The sequence below is a fragment of the Muntiacus reevesi genome, chromosome 3 (genome assembly GCF_963930625.1).
Source record: "Muntiacus reevesi chromosome 3, mMunRee1.1, whole genome shotgun sequence".
Classification (NCBI taxonomy): domain Eukaryota; kingdom Metazoa; phylum Chordata; class Mammalia; order Artiodactyla; family Cervidae; genus Muntiacus; species Muntiacus reevesi.
Genome location: NC_089251.1, coordinates 271083272 through 271101292, shown reverse-complemented (window position 1 = coordinate 271101292; position 18021 = coordinate 271083272). Strand labels below are relative to the sequence as shown.

At 46.2% G+C, this 18021-nt stretch overlaps 2 long non-coding RNA genes across 10 annotated transcripts in view; both read right to left on the bottom strand.

Annotated features, from left to right (window-relative positions):
- The window catches only part of LOC136165534 (uncharacterized), a 1046218-nt gene that overhangs the window by 823450 nt on the left and 204747 nt on the right, over positions 1–18021 (bottom strand). The window lies entirely within an intron of this gene.
- LOC136165529 (uncharacterized) lies at positions 5610–15510 on the bottom strand. The gene is made up of 2 exons (XR_010662549.1): positions 13411–15510; positions 5610–6956 (listed from the first exon to the last, which is right to left on the bottom strand). It is a non-coding gene; the product is annotated as an uncharacterized lncRNA (long non-coding RNA).

The following is an 18021-nucleotide window of genomic DNA, read 5'->3' as shown; positions in this document are numbered from 1 at the left end:
GTGGCTTGCCAGATATGTGGGTCTCCCTTGGGAAGAGATCTTGCAAACCGGCCTTTGGAGGCACCTGGGGAGGTCTTCCAGCGGCAGAGTGCTAGCTCTGCTCAGAGGTCCCACAGGCCAGGGTCAGGTTCCAGCTTTGACCCTGCCCCAGGCCAGCCTTGCCCAGACCTTCCTGGCCTCCGGGGGTACTGCCCCATGAAGGGGCAGGCTGTGGGGAGTGTGTCCAGGCATACCAAGGCATCTCCCCAGGCTCACTCCCTGAGCGCCTTTCCCCTGGTGCCTAGGCCTCATTTGAGTCCTACTTGGAGGTGAGGTTTCTGGCAGGGTCTCTCTCCACACTGCAAGGGCCTGGAGCCCGGACGGCCTGGTCAGAGGGAAGAGGCCACAAAGGGGGTCGATGCCCAAGGCCTCTTTGGCCACAGCCTCAGGGCAGCAGGGAGAGCAAGTGGCCCAATATGCCCCTAGGTCGGCCCTGCCCCTTCACACATAGGCGCTGCTGTTGGGCTTGCCCAGGAGCTGCCTGACAGACTGTGGCTCACCCGAGCTCTCTGACGGTGCAGAGGGTCGGAAGAGACGTGGGCATGTGGTTCTGCCTTGGCCTGGGTGTTGGAGCCCCTAGCTGTTCCTCAGGCTCAGGGGCAAAGGCCTGAGAGAGGCACACTCTGAAGTGCTTTTCTCCCAGCCTTGGGAGCAGAGTGCGCGGCTTGCGGGAAACGCGGGCCTCCCTCAGTGACGGCGAGGCGGCCAGCCGGTGAGAGTGCTTGCAAACAGGCCTTTGGAGGCAGCCGGGGAGGTCTTCTAGCGGCAGAGTTTTGGTTTTGCTCAGATTACCCAAAGGACAGGGGCAGGTCCCAGCATGGACCCTGCCCCAGTCCAGCCTTGCCCAGACCTTCCTGGCCTCTGGGGGTACTGCCCCACGAAGGGGCAGGCTGCGGGGAGTGTTTCCAGACATACCCAAGCACCTCCCCAGGCTCATCCCCTGAGCGCCTTTTCCCTGGTGCCTAGGCCTCATTTGAGGCCTACTTGGAGGGGAGGTTTCTGGCAGGGGCTCTCTCCACAATTCAAGGGTCTGGAGCACGGATCGCCTGGTCAGCGGGAGGAGGCCAGCAAGGGGGTCTATGCTCAAGGCATCTTTGGCCCAGCAGCCTCAGGGCAGCAGGGAGAGCAAGTGGCCCACTGTGCCCCTAGGTCGGCCCTGCCCCTTCACAGGCAGGCGCTGCTGCAGGGCTTGCCCAGGAGCTGCCTGACAGACTCTGGCTCAGCCGAGCTCTCTGACAGTGCAGAGGGCAGGAAGAGACGTGTTCATGTGGTTCTGCATTGGCCTGAGTGTGTGGATCCCCTAGCTGTCCCCCAGGCTCAGGGGCAAAGGCCTGAGAGAGGAACACCCCGAAGCGCATTTCTCCCAGGCTTGGGAGCAGAGTTCATGGCTTTAGGGAAACGCGGGCCTCACTCGGTGAGGGAGAGGCGGGCAGCTGGTGAGAGTGCTTGCAAACCGGCCTTTGGAGGCTGCCGGGGAGGTTTTCCAGCGGCACAGTGCTGGTACTGCTCAGAGGACCCACAGGCCAGGGGTAGGTCCCAGCAAGGACACTGCCCCAGGCCAGCCTTGACCATAACTTCCTGGCCTCCGGGGGAACTGCCCAACAAAGGGGCTTGCGGCGTGTAGTGTGTCCAGACATGCCCAGACGCCTCCCCAGTCTCATTCCCTTAGCGCCTTTCCCATGGTTCCTAGGGCTCATTTGAGGCCTACATGGAGGGGAGGTTTCTGGCAGGGCCTCTCTCCACACTGGAAGGGACTGGAGCCCGGACGGCCTAGTTACAGGACAGAGGCCAACATGGGGGTCGATGCCCAAGGCCTCTTTGTCCCAGCAGCCTCAGGGCAGCAGGGTGAGCAAGTGGCCCACAGTGCCTCTAGGTCGGCCCTGCCCCATCACACACAGGCGCTGCTGCTGGGCTTGCCCAGGAGCTGCCTGACAGACTCTGGCTCACCCAAGCTCTCTGACGGTGCAGGGGGCAGGAAAAGACGTGTGCATGTGGTTCTGCCTTGGCCTGGGAGTGTGAAGCCCCTAGCTGGCCCCCGGCTCAGGGGCAAGGGCCCTGAGAGAGGACCACCACTAATCATATTTCTCCCGTGCTTGGAAGCAGAGTGCGCGGCTTGCGGGAAACGTGGGCTTTCCTCGGGTATAGTGCTTGCAAACATGCCCTCAGGTGTCGGCCGGGGACGTCTTCTAGCGGCAGAGTGCTGGATTTGCTCTGTGGCCCCACAGGCCAGGGGCAGGTCCCAGCATGGACCCTGCTCCAGGCCTGCCTTGTCCAGACCTTCCTGGCCTCCTGGGGTACTGCCCCACGACGGGTCAGGCTGCGGGGAGTGTGTCCCGACATGCCCAGGCGCCTCCCCAGGCTCATTCCCTTAGTGCCTTTACCCTGGTGCCTAGGCCTCATTTGAGGCCTACTTGCAGGGGAGGTTTCTGGCAGGGGCTCTCTCCACACTGTAAGGGCCTGGAGTCCAGACATCCTGGTTAGAGGGAAGAGGCCAGCAAGGGGGTCGATGTCCAAGGCCTCTTTGGCCCAGCAGCCTCAGGGCAGCAGGGAGAGCAAGAGGCCCACTGCGCCCCTAGGTCGGCCCTGCCCCTTCCCACACAGGTGCTGCTGCTGTGCTTGCCCAGGAGCTGCCTGACACTCTTGCTCACCCGAGTTCTCTGACGTTGCAGGGGGCAAGAACAGACGTGTCCATTTGATTCTGCCTTGGCCTGGGATTGTGGAGCCTATACCTGTCCCCCAGGCTCTGGGACAAGGGCCCTGAGAGAGGATCACCCCGAAGCACTTTTCTCCCTGGCTTGGGAGCAGAGTTCGTGGCTTATGGGAAACGCGGGCCTCCCTCGGGGAGGGAGCGGCGGCCAGCCAGCGAGAGTGCTTGCAAACCGGCCTTTGGAGGCATCCGGGGAGGTCTTCCAGCGGCGAGGGCCGGTTCTGCTCAGAGGCCCCACAGGCCAGGGACAGGTCCCAGCATGGACCCTGCCCCAGGCCAGCCTTGTCCAGACGTTCCTGGCCTCCGGGGGTACTGCCCCACAAGGAGGCAGGCTGCGGGAAGTGTGTCCAGGCATGCCCAGATGCCTCCCCAGGCTCATTCCCTTAGCGCCTTTCCCCTGTTGCCTAGGCCTCAGTTGAGGCCTAATTGAAGGGGAGGTTTCTGGCAGGGGCTCTCTCCACACTGCAAGGGCCTGGAGCCTGGACGGCCTGGTCAGAGGGAAGAGGCCAGGAAGGGGGTCGATGCCCAAGGCCTCTTTGGCCCAGCAGCCTCAGGGCAGCAGGGAGAGCAAGAGGCCCACTGTGCCCCTAGGTCGGCCCTGCCTCTTCACACAGAGGCTGCCGGGGTCCAGCCTCGACATGATCCAGGGGGTACCTCAGGATGAACCGCGTTGGCGAGAGAGAAAGAGACGTGAGACTAGACTTGATAGGCCCAAGTCTGTGTTTTACTTTCTGATAACTGGGTTTATACCCTTTCACAGAACGTTTTTAAGGTACAAGATGTTTACTCATGATTTCACAGGATTAGCATACATCATTTTGATTTTTAGGAAAAGCAGGATTTTTTTGCTTTCTAATTCTATAGTAGTTTTTAGCACATGATCTTCTGGCCTTGAGGCTATTAACATTTTATGCAGGTCAAGTGATTGTAAACCTATTTTCCGTTTTTATGGTGACCTTAACTGAAAGGTAACAGGGTCATAGGGAAACAGTACAGAGTAGAATTATATTCTTCTTAATACAAAAATTAATCTTACCGCAAAAGTTGTCAGTTGCGTTTATCTAAGAAGTTTACCCCTTACAGACTCTGCGGCTTCAGTGAGGCAGCTTCTGCCCTAGTACTCCTGACTGACAATTAACAACCGTCTCATTGGTACCACACTAGGGCTAAGTTCTTATTTGTCTAGATCTTTAACTATATTAACAATGGTTTTTATAACACAACCTTAGCACATTAAAGGCAAAAATACAGCAAGCAAAACACAGCAAGCAAATCACAACCCAATAACCACCTATAGAATAATTTTCTTATGTTTTCTAATAGGACTCCTTTACCCCTTAAAAGGGCTCTATGTCTATTAGGGCTTTTATAGAATCAGGTTCTTCATGCTATTTTATGATTAGGATATTATAAGCAATCATGCATATTAGTACCAAGCGCATAAATGCATTTGGCTAACAAAACTACCAGCAGAGGTGTTTGAATTAAAACACTCCTTTCACCCTGAATAATCTCATAAAAAACTACCACCTGGGAAACTTATTGATTAAAGTTCTAAATTGATTCTTATTTGGGAAGAGATCGGGGAAGGCCTTCCTGTCTGTGTCAGAGAAATTAGGGAGTAGTTCATTGAGGCAGGCATCAGAAAGACAGATATCATCTTTAAGGTTAGAGCCGGGGGCAGCTTTTCAAAATCCCTGAAAACCTGATCTGCCTTGCCTGTCAGGCTTTCTCCTCGTGACCTTGTCATGGGTGGGATCCCGTGAGCTAGCCTTTTCAAAATCCCCTGAAAACCTGATTCGTCTTGCCCGTCAGGTTTTCTCCCTTACGGCCTTGTTAGGGGTAGGGTTTCGTGAGCTGACTTTTTCGAAACCCCTGAAAACCTGATTCGCCTTGCCTGTCAGGTTATCTCCCTTACGGCCTTGTTAGGGGTAGGGTTTCGTGAACTGACTTTTTCGAAACCCCTGAAAACCTGATTCGCCTTGCCCATCAGGTTTTCTCCCCTATGGCCTTTTTAGGGGTAGGGTCTCATGTGTTGGCTCCCGGCATCTCGCCCTTTTTTTACTTTTTAAGACAGCCAGATGGATCTGAGTCGCAAGCTTTTGAGTGCTCTGCCGGAGAGTTCTGACGATGCAAGGAAGGATTATAATGAATAGTAAAACTAGTGCTGCTACAGCTGCATAACTGAAAATAGTTGATAGGATATTTTTTTCAGTAATAAAGTTAGAAAAGTTGTGAAAAATATCGTTAGCAGCTCCTGTAGTAATAAAGTCCAGGCGGGAATGTTCTAATGTTTTTATCTGACCGTGAAGCTCTCCAAGATCTAAAGTAATGCTGGAGCTATTCCATATACCCGAAATATGATTTTTAATCTTTTCTCCATTGTAATCCATATCATTTACTTTTGGGGGGCATTACACAGATCTACCGATAATCAGCGTGACAGGATAACGCTAACTTTACCCTTAAAGCCTGTAACTCAGTTCCAATATGCATGACTGCTTCTTCCAGGGCATCTATTTTTACTTCTAATTTCCTATCTATAATCTCTTGCATAGCTAGAGTTAAGGAAACATTTTTTGAAATATCATTGACATATTGAGTGGTATGTACTTGTTGAGTCAAGGATATCGCTGCCACAGTGACAGAGGTAATTGCTGTTATCAAAGCTGAAATCCCTAGAATAAGTAGTCCTACAAACCATTGGGAACACATTAAATCTTGTAGGTGTTGCAGAACGGCTAAACCACAATTGTCATACCAATAGGCGTTCACTCTGACAGGCACCATAAGATAAGGTGGACGTTGCAGTACCACAAAAGAACAAATATTACATTGAGGGGTTAAACAGGATGAAAGCATGCATTGTTCACAGTAGACTATATTTGGTCCACCTGAATGATTCATTTGTATATGAAGTCTTTTTGAATCATTAGTAAACAAAAAAACCTAAGGGGAGGGTAAACAAGCCAGCACAGAATAGGTGGAATTGTTTTCTGGTCGAGTTAAAGTAACAATGGAGGTGGCAGCAAGGGCTCTCCAAATTTCTGGCTGTCAAAAAGTTTTACCCTTAGTTGTATAGGACAACATGGGGGGAACAAATTGATTATAATGCCATCTGCTGGGCACCAATGGCCAAGGGAGGGAATCATTATTTTAATTGCTAAGCCTACTGACAGCTCCTAGATTCTGACTTGGATTTGGATTGCTCCAGTCTTGTACCGAATAGTTTCCACCTCCCGGTATTCTATAATCTATGTTTGAATTATAAGTACAAGATTTCCATACTGGGTATCCCAGGCGGTTGTCTATAGTTTTCCATATGACATCTGACGGAGCAACATCAATACAATTTGGATATTTTGGTGGAGCATTAAGGAACAAAGATTTATAGGGGTCAAGGACCCCAGGCATATGAGCCTGTAATATCCAAACCAGCCGATCTCCTGTATTGTCTGAAAATTTTGATGCTGGAGAATCTGTCAGAATTGTTTTGGAGGCTCCAACACGTCCCTCCTTAGAGGGAGTGATGAGATCACTTGTATGACTATGGGGGAAGTTAAAGCAAAGGGGAAGGTCATCTGTTAATCCCCTAAAAGTATACTTAAAATTGATGGGATAATGATCTTTATCATAAGAACTATAGGATCCTCCCAAGAGATGAGGCTGGTCTGTGTTGACCCGTATAGGGTCGCTGTTCCAAGTAACTACTTGGAAGGTCAGGGGACCAGGGAAATATGCCCAGTATTTTTCTGAAGTAGAGGAGGTAGCACTTGCCTGAGAAGACAGTAAAGCAAGCATAGCAATAAAAACCCTTTCGGGAGAGGCTGAAGATCCCTGCAGGGAAGCTATTCCCTGTGCTTGATGACAGAGTGACTTAATTTGTCCCCATGTGGGTATGGAGGCTTGTTGAGTTGTCCGCGCAGGACGTCCTGGTGGTCTTCTGCGACGTGAAGGAGTAGGAGGTTGGGCGCCATCTTTCATGCAAAGCCATGACATCTGTTTAGTGGGTGGATCCGCCGTTGGTTCCTCCGGGATCTCTGTTGCCGGTCATTTCCAAGTCTGCTGGACTTCCCGGGTGAGTGACCGAGGCGAGGGCAGAGGAGTGCTCTTCCTCTTTTGTGGCTGAGGCTGCGAGGGAACCGGAGGTCTGGGGGACTTCGACATGGCAAATCAGTCTGTCTGGGATCTAAATTGGCGAGTCAGCACCCTGTGGGAAAATACAAGCATACCCTCGCCCACTGGTTAGCAAGGGATCAGGTCCCTTCCATAGTCCGGAAAGGAGGTCTTTCCACTTTACTAAAGGTTTCATATCTTTTTGTTCTGGGTTCCAGTGACGGAACATAGCTGTTAAACCGGCTTGATCAGCGTTAAGGTTATTGAGCACAAAGAGGGCGTGCTGCAAAACGTGGTGTGGAGAACTGTATTTGAACTGCCCTTCTTGTAATTTAGAAATTTGTGTTTTAAGTGTCTGATGTGCCCTTTCTACAATTGCTTGTCCCTGGGGATTGTAAGGAATTCCTGTAGAGTGGGATATACCGAATTGGGCACAGAAATTTTTAAGGGACTTAGATGTATAAACTGGAGCATTGTCTGTCTTAATTGATTTTGGCATTCCTAAATAGGAAAAACAGGCAAAAAGATGTTGAACTACATCTTTATAGGCTTCTCCCATTCTGGCAGTAGCCACAATGACATGGGAGAAGGTATCTACAGTAACATACACAAAGGATAGTTTTCCAAAAGAAGGAACATGTGTTACATCCATCTGCCAAAGCACATTAGGTAGTAAGCCACGGGGATTTACCCCAAAAAGCAAAGCGGGAACTGAAGTAGGGCAAAGTTGACATGTTCTAACAATCTCGAGTGCAGATTCCCTAGGAATGTGGAACTGGTATTGAAGGGCAGTTGCATTTTGATGATGCATAGCATGTGAGGCTTTAGCATCTTCAAAATCACTGGCCACTATGGTTCGGGTTAGCAAATCTGCCTCTTGGTTAAACGTATGGAGGGGTCCAGGTAAATTAGAATGAGCTCTTATATGTCCAACATAGAATTGTTTTGACCTTTTCCAAATTTGCTGTTGAAGGGTAGATAACAATATAAAAATTGTGGTTTTATTTTCCGGTAAAACAGCCGTTTCAATTTGAGGGAACAACCTAACTACATACTGTGAGTCAGAAAATAAATTAAAAGCCTGGTCTAAAAACTCTTTGAACGCCTCTATCACGGCTGTTAATTCTGCTTTCTGGGCTGATGTTTCCCCAGTATTTAAAACCCTTTTTGAAGTCTGGGTGACAATAGCAGCCTTTCCATTAGAAGACCCATCTGTAAACACCAACATTGCCCCCTCGATAGGGGAAACTTGACACCTTTCTTGAAATATCACCGGATGTCGTGAGAGGAAATTTAATAAAGGACTAGCAAGTAAATGGTGTAAAATTTGTCCTGGATAATTACCAATGACAATCGGCCAGTCTTCATTTAATGATAGAAGGGCATTTAGTTGCTCTTTATTATAAGGCACTATGATTTCAGATGGTTCTTTTCCAAACATTTCAATGCTTCTATGTCTCCCTTTAATTATTAAAGTAGCCACTAGTCCTGGATAACAGGCCACAACCTTTTTGGCCGTGACAGGTAAATGCAACCATTCTAGGGGACCCTCTTGCCAAAGCACCCCTGTAGGGGCCACAGCTGTGGGCAACACTATAAATTGCCATGCCATACTATAATCAAGTCTCTTAATATAATTTTTATCTAAAGCTTCTTCTACCTTCATTAAGGCTTCCCTGGCTGCAGGTGTCAGCATTCTAGCAGAGGTGGGGTCTGGATCCCCTTGAAGAATGTCAAAGAAAGGCTTAAGATCAGAAGTAGTCAACTTTAAAAAGGGCCGAATCCAATTTATATCCCCTAACAACTTTTGATAATCATCTAAAGTAACCAAATTATCTTTTCTAAGCTGCAAAGGTACATGAGTAACTGTTTCATTATTTAGGATTCTTCTCACATATGTTATAGGCATATTCACTTGGATTTTTTCAGGGGCCACCTTTAGGCCCCAGCGATTCAAAGTCTCTTGCAATTTAATCAAAACTTACTGTAAATAAACCCTATCCGGGTGTGCTAGCAATATATCATCCATATAGTGGACTAGATAGACATCCCGATGTTTCTCCCTGATACCTTGTAGGGCAGCGTCCACAAACTTTTGACACAATGTGGGACTATTTTTCATACCCTGGGGAAGAACCTTCCATTGAAATCTCTGATGAGGTTGTCTAAAATTTTCTGAGGGAAGACTAAAGGCAAATCTCTTTTTATCTTGAGGGTCTAAGGGAATAGTAAAGAAGCAATCTTGAAGATCAATCACTATAACATTGTAGCCTTGGGGAACAGCCACAGGGGAGGGAAGGCCAGGCTGTAAGGCTCCCATATCTTACATAGTGGCATTTATTGCTCTTAGATCTTGCAAGAGTCTCCATTTCCCCGATTTTTTTTTAATTACAAAAACTGGCATGTTCCATGGACTATTTGAAGACTCTATATGTCCAGCCTTTAATTGTTCTCTCACTAACTGTCGTGCTGCTGAAAGTTTTTCTGAATTTAAGGGCCATTGTTCCACCCACACCGGATCAGGAGATTTCCAGACTATGGGGTCAGCAGCGAGAACAATGGCCTCTCTTATAAATTTGGATATCTTAAGCCTTGTCTGTCTCTTCTTATTTTTGGGACAACTGGCTCAATTTGTCTCTCTTGATCTTTACTCAGACCCATAAAAGGATTATAACTTATCTGCGACATCTGTGCAGCCACCTCTTCATCTGGGCAATACAGCAAAACTCCCATCTGAGCAAAAATATCTCTCCCAATGAAGGAATTACATAAGGTTGAAAATGTCCCTGGCAGTCTTTATCTACATACCAAAGTAAAATTTGTGAGCTCTTTGTCACTGAAGGTGCTCTACCAATGCCAACCAACTCATTAGCTGTGGTTTGAGTTGGCCAAGCACTGGGCCAGTCACTGCCCGCAATACAGGAAACGTCTGCTCCCGCGTCTAGCAGGCCAGTCACCTTTTTACCATTAACTAGAATTGTCTTCATAGGTCTTTTTTGAGTAACTTGTGTAACCCAAAAGGCATAATCACTTGAATCAGACCCCCTGTCCCAACACTTGGCAGCTGAAGCTGCTTTTCTTGTGTCAGCATGACAAGGTAGCATCAGCAACTGAGCTATTTTCTGTCCTTTATAGATTTGAATAGTCTTAGTGGGGGGAGACACCATTATTTGAATTTCACCAGTATAGTCTGAGTCTATGACTTCTGGAATCACTGTGATCCCATGTAAGGATGTGGGGCTCCTGCCTATTAATAGTCCCATCGTTTCTCTAGGCAAAGGGCCATGAACACCAGTGGGAACTTTCACAGCGGTGGAGTCAGGTGTTAGTATTGTTGTGACGGTGGAACAGAGGTCCAGTCCTGCACTGCTTGGGGTTGCTCTGATGAGTTCTGTGAAGGGACGAAGGGTATGAATGGGTTTAATGTCGTTGCCCCAATATTCAAGCTTGAAAAGGTTTAGAAGTGTAAGCAGGGGCGTTGTCAGTTTTAAGACATTAAGATAGCACAAGTCTAACAGTGAGGGGTTATTTTTGGTAGAAGCAGAATGAGCTTTTATATGTACCATAATCTTAAATAACACTTATTTATTGAAAGATTCATTCTAAGAAAACTTTTTTCTCTTGACATAGAGAGTAGACTAAATTCCAGTCTGTTACCAATTTACTGGATAGCAAACAAACAAATTTTTTTAGTTAATCTTAGAAAAGTCTTTTTATAAATCTTGAAGAACTAGCAGTATTTTTTTAAAAGGCATGAGAGTGAAACCATACAAGGCATGTTTAAAATCTAATTAAATTGTAGCCTGGTCATTGCTGTGACTTCTAACACTTTAACGTGATAGCTAAAATTATAACTGACAATATTTTACCAGGACATATCAGATTTTCATGAATTTCACATAATTTCTAGGATATCTATATAAGTAACATCAACCATACAATATAACCTGAAGATTTATCACTCCTCCAACAGTAATTCCCATGCAATTTAACAGGTCAAATGAACTCAGGTAGTTTAATAGCTCTTTGGGATGTCTCAGGGGCCCTCTGAAGCATCCCAAAGTCAGCTAGAAGTCAAGTTATTTAGGCAGTTTTGTCAATAAATATCAAAAGGGTTTATAGTACTCTGTCAGGTAGAATCATATAGATCACTGTGAAATAATATATTTACTTAGCCAAAGTAAAAAAGATTTTAAAGGTAAACATAGAACAGACCACTTTAGAGGTAAAGAAACTTAAAATCCATTATCAAAGGCAGTTCAACATCTCAAGAAAACTTGTATTTATGCACAAAACTCTTCCCTTGGAGTGTACTTTCCATCAAGCCTTCTTAACACTTTTTGTACCCATTACTTTGTTCTCCCATCCTGAAACAGCCACCTGTAAGTCAGACTTACTTTCTTTTCCCTTCATAAAATGTAACTTTATTTTTTATACCTTTTTTACTGAACACACACATCCTACTTTCTTTAAGCAACCAAGAATTTACCTTTATATTAGCACTCTATAGATTGGTGAACATAAATACCAGTGATAATTTCTAAAAAATTTCTAATGAACATCTCAGGATGGCATCAAACATTATTTATTAATAGTCTAAAATCTTTAGTTTCTCTGTAAGTTAGTATTCAGTAATGAATGTTTCAGAATCTTATTTGGAAATGACCAAGCTATTTAATAAACTTCTGCTATTAGTTTAGCACAACTTTAGAAATTTAGGTTACCAAAACCTAGAGAAACTGTTTTAGACAGATATTTTTAATCTTAATAAAGTTTAAAAGCTCATATCTCACTTACCTTCTTTTTTTTTAAGTTTCTTACTTGAGGTACTTTCCTTGCTGACAAACTTGTAACAGATATTACAGTATAACAACATTTAACTTATAATAAACCTAGGCATAATGAAAATATTTTACTAGATGTTAATTACTCTAAGACATGTCTATATTAGATAGGTCAACAAACAAACATTAATATCAGGTATTTAATATTGAATATTTTTTAGTTTACCTGAACCTGGAATTTATTGTTTAATTTAGAATTATTTGATTTGTAAGCACTTACCTTTTTTTTTTAAGCCAATTAAATAGAGCTCTTTTACAAATTAACCTAAAAAATACTACCCAAAGACAAAGATATACCAAGACATATTTAGACAGACACAGTGCGAGATCTAGCTTCATATTTTAAGTTTGGTGATGAATTAGATATTATAATATAAAATTTACTAGTTTATAAAAAAGTTGAAATAAATAAAAATTTTTAAAGGCTTTTCCCCTTTTTCTCTCAGTCTCAGGAGTTAGAGATGGTCTAGATAAGTGTTCCCTGGTCTCAAGGCACAGGGAAAGAAAATCAAGTTCTAACAAAAAGCAAAATAGCCATCATAAATCACAACACAGAACACAGAGTTAAAACACACACATATAAACCTGGCAGTCCTCATCAGACACTCCCTTAAATACAAGAATACAGTCTCTCAGAAAACCTTCTAGATAGACACAGAACTTCAGATGTCTTCAAAGATTTTAAGGAGGAAAGGAAAAGGAGAAGGAGGAGGAGGCGGGAAAGGGGGGGGCAAAAAGGGTGGCCTTACAGACGTCTCCTGCCACCTGCAGGTACCCAGGCATCCAGAGAAGGGAGGACTGGAACTCGGCCCTACCGGAATTCGAGTTCTCTGCCAAGAGGAGGTGATCAGTCTCCAATCCTCAGCTCAAGCTGAGGCCCTTCGACCAAATTACTGGGGGATTAGAAAAACGGGAGGGATAGGAAGGGCTAAGGAGAGGACAGACAGAGGGAAGGGGAAAGAGGTCAATAAAGTCTCTTGTTCCTTACTAGTCGGGGCCACTCTGGCCAGTTGTCTGTGTCAGGAGGAGACCAGGGACAAAAGGGTCCCAGTTGCGGCCGCTGGGTCTGGTCCATTGGCAGGCAAGCTGGCCTCTGAGTACCCTGAGTGGTCAGGATGTCAGTCTCAGGGAAGAAGAGTTCCCACCAGTTGCAGGAAGGGGACCCCTTCTAGGGCCCGTAACTGAGCTCTTATAAATGAATTGTCGGAGGAGACACATGTGCTGAGAAAGCAAGAGATCTCATTGGAAAGAGCACCGGGGTGGAGGGCAGGAGGGTAAGGGAACCCAGGAGAACTGCTGTCTTCTGGAAAACAAGGACATTGCTCTTGGACAAAGGGGGAAAAGGACTGAACACTGGTCTTTTTAACTTTAATTCCTCTGTAGTTAAGAAGTTGCATTATGATTCCAATAAAAAGTTGTCTTTCTTTTAACTCACTGTTACCCATTTTTGTTGCTAATTAGAAGAAGAAAAAAAGAGAAAAAAGGAAGAGGCTTAATTTAGAGAAGAAGGAAACTGAAACGTACCCACTTTTCTTACCCTACCTTTCTTATGTAGGGGGGCCTGTAGCGCCCTAGTAGGGTTTTAAAGAAGAAACCTAAAGCCTACCCACTTTCCTCACCCTACCTATCTTATGCAGGGGGCCCTGCAGCACCCTAGTGGGGTCCTAGCCGTCCTGAAAACTGAACAATGTGGGGGGGGCTTACCTTCGGGTTCCCTGTTCGTGGTGCCACTTGCCGGGATCCAGCCTCGACATGATCCAGTGGGTACCCTCAGGATGAACGGCGTCGGCGAGAGAGAGAGAGAGACGTGAGACTAGCCTTGATAGGCCCAAGTCTGTGTTTTACTTTCTGACAACCGGTTTTATACCCTTTCACAGAATGTTTTTAAGGTACAAGATGTTTACTCATGATTTCACAGGATTAGCATTACATCATTTTGAATTTTAGGAAAAGCAGGATTTTTTTGCTTTCTAATGCTATAGTAATTTTTAGCACATGATCTTCTGGCCTTGAGGCTATTAACATTTTATGCAGGTCAAGTGATTGTAAACCTATTTTCCGTTTTTATGGTGACCTTAACTGAAAGGTAACAGGGTCATAGGGAAACAGTACAGAGTAGAATTATATTCTTCTTAATACAAAAATTAATCTTACTGCAAAAGTTGTCAGTTGCGTTTATCTAAGAAGTTTACCCCATACAGACTCTGCGGCTTCAGTGAGGCAGCTTCTGCCTAGTATTCCTGGCTAACAATTAACAACTGTCTCATTGTTACCACACTAGGGCTAAGTTCTTATTTGTCTAGATCTTTAACTATATTAACAATGGTTTTTATAACACAACCTTAGCACATTAAAGGCAAAAATACAGCAAGCAAAACACAGCAAGCAAATCACAACCCAATAACCACCTATAGAATAATTTTCTTATGTTTTCTAATAGGACTCCTTTACCCCTTAAAAGGGCTCTATGTCTATTAGGGCTTTTATAGAATCAGGTTCTTCATGCTATTTTATGATTAGGATATTATAAGCAATCATGCATATTAGTACCAAGCGCATAAATGCATTTGGCTAACAAAACTACCAGCAGAGGTGTTTGAATTAAAACACTCCTTTCACCCTGAATAATCTCATAAAAAACTACCACCTGGGAAACTTATTGATTAAAGTTCTAAATTGATTCTTATTTGGGAAGAGATTGGGGAAGGCCTTCCTGTCTGTGTCAGAGAAATTAGGGAGTAGTCCATTGAGGCAGGCATCAGAAAGACAGATATCATCTTTAAGGTTAGAGCCGGGGGCAGCTTTTCAAAATTCCTGAAAACCTGATCTGCCTTGCCTGTCAGGCTTTCTCCTCGTGACCTTGTCATGGGTGGGATCTTGTGAACTAGCCTTTTCGAAAACCCCTGAAAACCTGATTCGTCTTGCCCGTCAGGTTTTCTCCCTCATGGCCTTGTTAGGGGTAGGGTTTCGTGAGCTGACTTTTTCGAAACCCCTGAAAACCTGATTCGCCTTGCCTGTCAGGATTTCTCCCCTATGGCCTTTTTAGGGGTAGGGTCTCATGTGTTGGCTCCCGGCAACAGGCGGTGCTGCTGGGCTTGCCCAGGAGCTGCCTGACAGACTCTGGCTCACCCGAGCTCTCTGACGGTGCAGGGGGCAGGAACAGACGTGTGCATGTGGTTCTGCCTTGGCCTGGGAGTGTGGAGCCCCTCGCTGGCCCCCAGGCTCAGGGGCAAGGACCCTGAGAGAGGACCACCCTGAGGCGTTTTTTCTTAATAGAAAAATACTGCAAAAATTGTTTAAAGTATCTAGAAATATAGGCAGGGCCAGTGTCTGTTTTAACAGAACTAGGAGTTTATGGTGGAGGTTTCTGTATCTAGGAATACAAAAACTCAATATTTAGAATCAGAGACTATATTAATGGGGTAAGGATATAGGCAAATAACTTGAATAAGAGCATATAATTTATTTCATTGAGCAGAATGAAATTTAGTGTAAAAGACTTGTATTTTTCAACAGACCAGAAAGAAGCTTCGGCGTTTTTTAGTCCCATTTATATAAAAAAACCTCAGCTTGTGGTATAGGCTGTGAGTTGATAATGCGAGAAATAATAAATCTAGTGTTTTTGAAGAAATTTCACAGCTTACCAGAAGGATAATGATATGAAATTTTTCTACAGTATTTTAGAAAAGTTATTTGGAAACCAGTATATGTTGGTAATGTGTTCTCAAATCGAGACTTATTCGTAATAAGGTTTTATTAAAGTATAAAGGAGATAGAGAAAGCCTCTGACATAGGCATCAGAAGGGGGCGGAAAGTGTCCCCCTGCTAGTCTTTGGCCAGATGTCATATAACTACCAGCAGTCTGTTAATTAGAGAAAGGAAATGTCTCAAAACTGAAGAGAATAGCACCAGGCCCCTCACCTACAACATGTACTCTGCGAAAACCTAAGCACCGGGTGAGTTGTCTCCGGCCACAAAATGATTGACATGAATCTTGAAGAAAGGCAGGTTTTCTAGCAAATACACTTTCATTCACATAACTTAAGAGAACATTTGCATGAGTAAACATACCAGTTTGTCAAGTCTGAATATGAGTCTTAGGCAGAACCAACTTGAAGACAGAGTCTGGGGTAAATGTATAGCACATTAACACAGTATTTTAAGAGAAACCTCTTTGCAAATTCATATAGAGAAGAAGAAAAATTATACATACATATATATATATATATATATATATACACTTACTACAACTGACTTCCAGTTAGCTGTGGTAGAACAGGAAAAAGAATATCCAACTCTGTATTCTTAACATTATGAAAATATTATTCGTTTTATTGTTTACAGTCATCCAATTCTAACTTTCTGAAGTAAGCATTCAGAAAAATCAAAAAACTGTCTAACTACTAGGCGGTCTCCCATCCAAGTACTAACCAGGCCCGAACCTGCTCAGCTTCCCAGATCAGAGGAGACAGGGCACGTTCAGGGTGGTATGTCCTTAGACCGAGGCAGCTGCCAGGCGCCCTAAGAGCCCTCTGCATTGCACCTCCCTTTTTGTTCTGACCTGATGGTCGGGCCTTGAACCGCAGCTCTCCACGGGGGGCGCGCGCTGCACTTGAGCCAGCCGCACGACCCGTGACTGGACTCCGGCCGGCCAGGCCCTGCAGCTCGGAGAGCAGCCGACGCCGCCCCAGCCCCGCACACCGCCACCCCCAGCCAGCACCCGCCTGGCCCGGCCCGGGGCGCTTCTGGGAACCTGAGCGGCCTTGCGAGCCTGCGGGAGCTGGGTGGGGCAGCGAGCGGCGCCGCACCGCTCCCCCCCCACCGCCCCCCACCATCCCGTTTGCTACTCAGGGTCACGTGGCTCCGGAGGTGTGTCGCTTTGGCCCGGGGCCGCGGTCCTCGGAGCCTACTGCGGGACACCTTTTCGGGATGGGTAGAAGCATTTTCCACTACAGACAAAAGAGCCCACACAGTGGCCCAAATCCTCCTCACAGAAATTATCCCCAGGTTTGGCCTGCCTTCATCCCTACAGTCTGATAATGGCCCAGAATTTACATCCAAGGGCACCCAACAACTTCCTCAATTCTTACAGACACCCTGGAAATTTCACATTCCATACCCTCCCCGGTCCTCAGGAAAGGTAGAAAGGATGAGTAGAACAATCAAAAAAACCCTTACCAAACTAACCCTCGAGGTACATCTGAATTGGAGTAAACTTTTACCAATTGTTTTCCTCAGAATACAGGCTTTGCCCAGAAAGCCCCTGGGGCTGAGCCCCTTTGAGGTGATGTATGGAAGGCCCATGCTCCCTCCTGGACTCCCCCCTGAGCCTCCTCCCATACCAAGCTTCCTACACTCCCCCCTCTGCTGACGCAACTCCGCAATGCCCTCTGGAAATACATCAGTCACAATCTGCCTGCCCCTGACCCCCAAGCCTCCCTGCCCCCTTTACAAATTGGGGACATGGTCTATCTGTCTGATCATCCCCAGGGTGACCTAACCCCACAGTGGCAGGGACCATTCAAAGTCATCCTCCTTGCCCCAACTGCAGCTAAACTCAAAAAGGTCGCCTCCTGGGTACACCTCTCTCGTCTAAAATGGGTCACCTCCAATCCTGCGCTGCCCTCCTTAAATGACACCTATCAGGTCTCCCGCACAGCACCCACCTCCTTAAAATTCACCCAGCGACAACCCCTGCCAACTATCGGAGAGGACACTGAATGACCTGGACTCTCTTCAACCTACAACTGCTCCTGACCCAACTACTACAAGACCTCTGGATCAGCGCCCCAACAGGAACTTCCTTCAAAGACCTGACTGCACTGGTGTCTCAACTGTGGCTCCAGGGAACCTTCTACAACCTGACTCCAGACGAAATTGATTTCTTTACTCTCATTCTCTACATCATTCTACATCCTAATGAGCACTGTTCCTCCTCAGATTCAAATCACCACCAACTTGGGGCCTTCTGCCCCTCACCCTGACTGACCTCTCCCTGTCTCTCTAACTATAGCTGCACTCCTAATCTTAATCCTTGCTGTAGGCCTAGTAACTGTCTCCCCTCAGGACTGGCCACCTATTCTTCATCTTTCCGTGGGTATCGCCTACATTGCTAGCTGGGTTCTACTCCTAGGGTGCTATTTCCTCTGTACTGTCTAACTAACAGCCCCATGACTCCCCTGCTCCTTATCCTTGCTGCACTCCCCAGCCTCCTGGCTACTCCCTGCCCCTGCTCAGACATTTATTCCTACGTACATTCCTCATGTTACAATACAGCTCCAAAACCATGCACCATGACATGAACCTCAGGGGCGG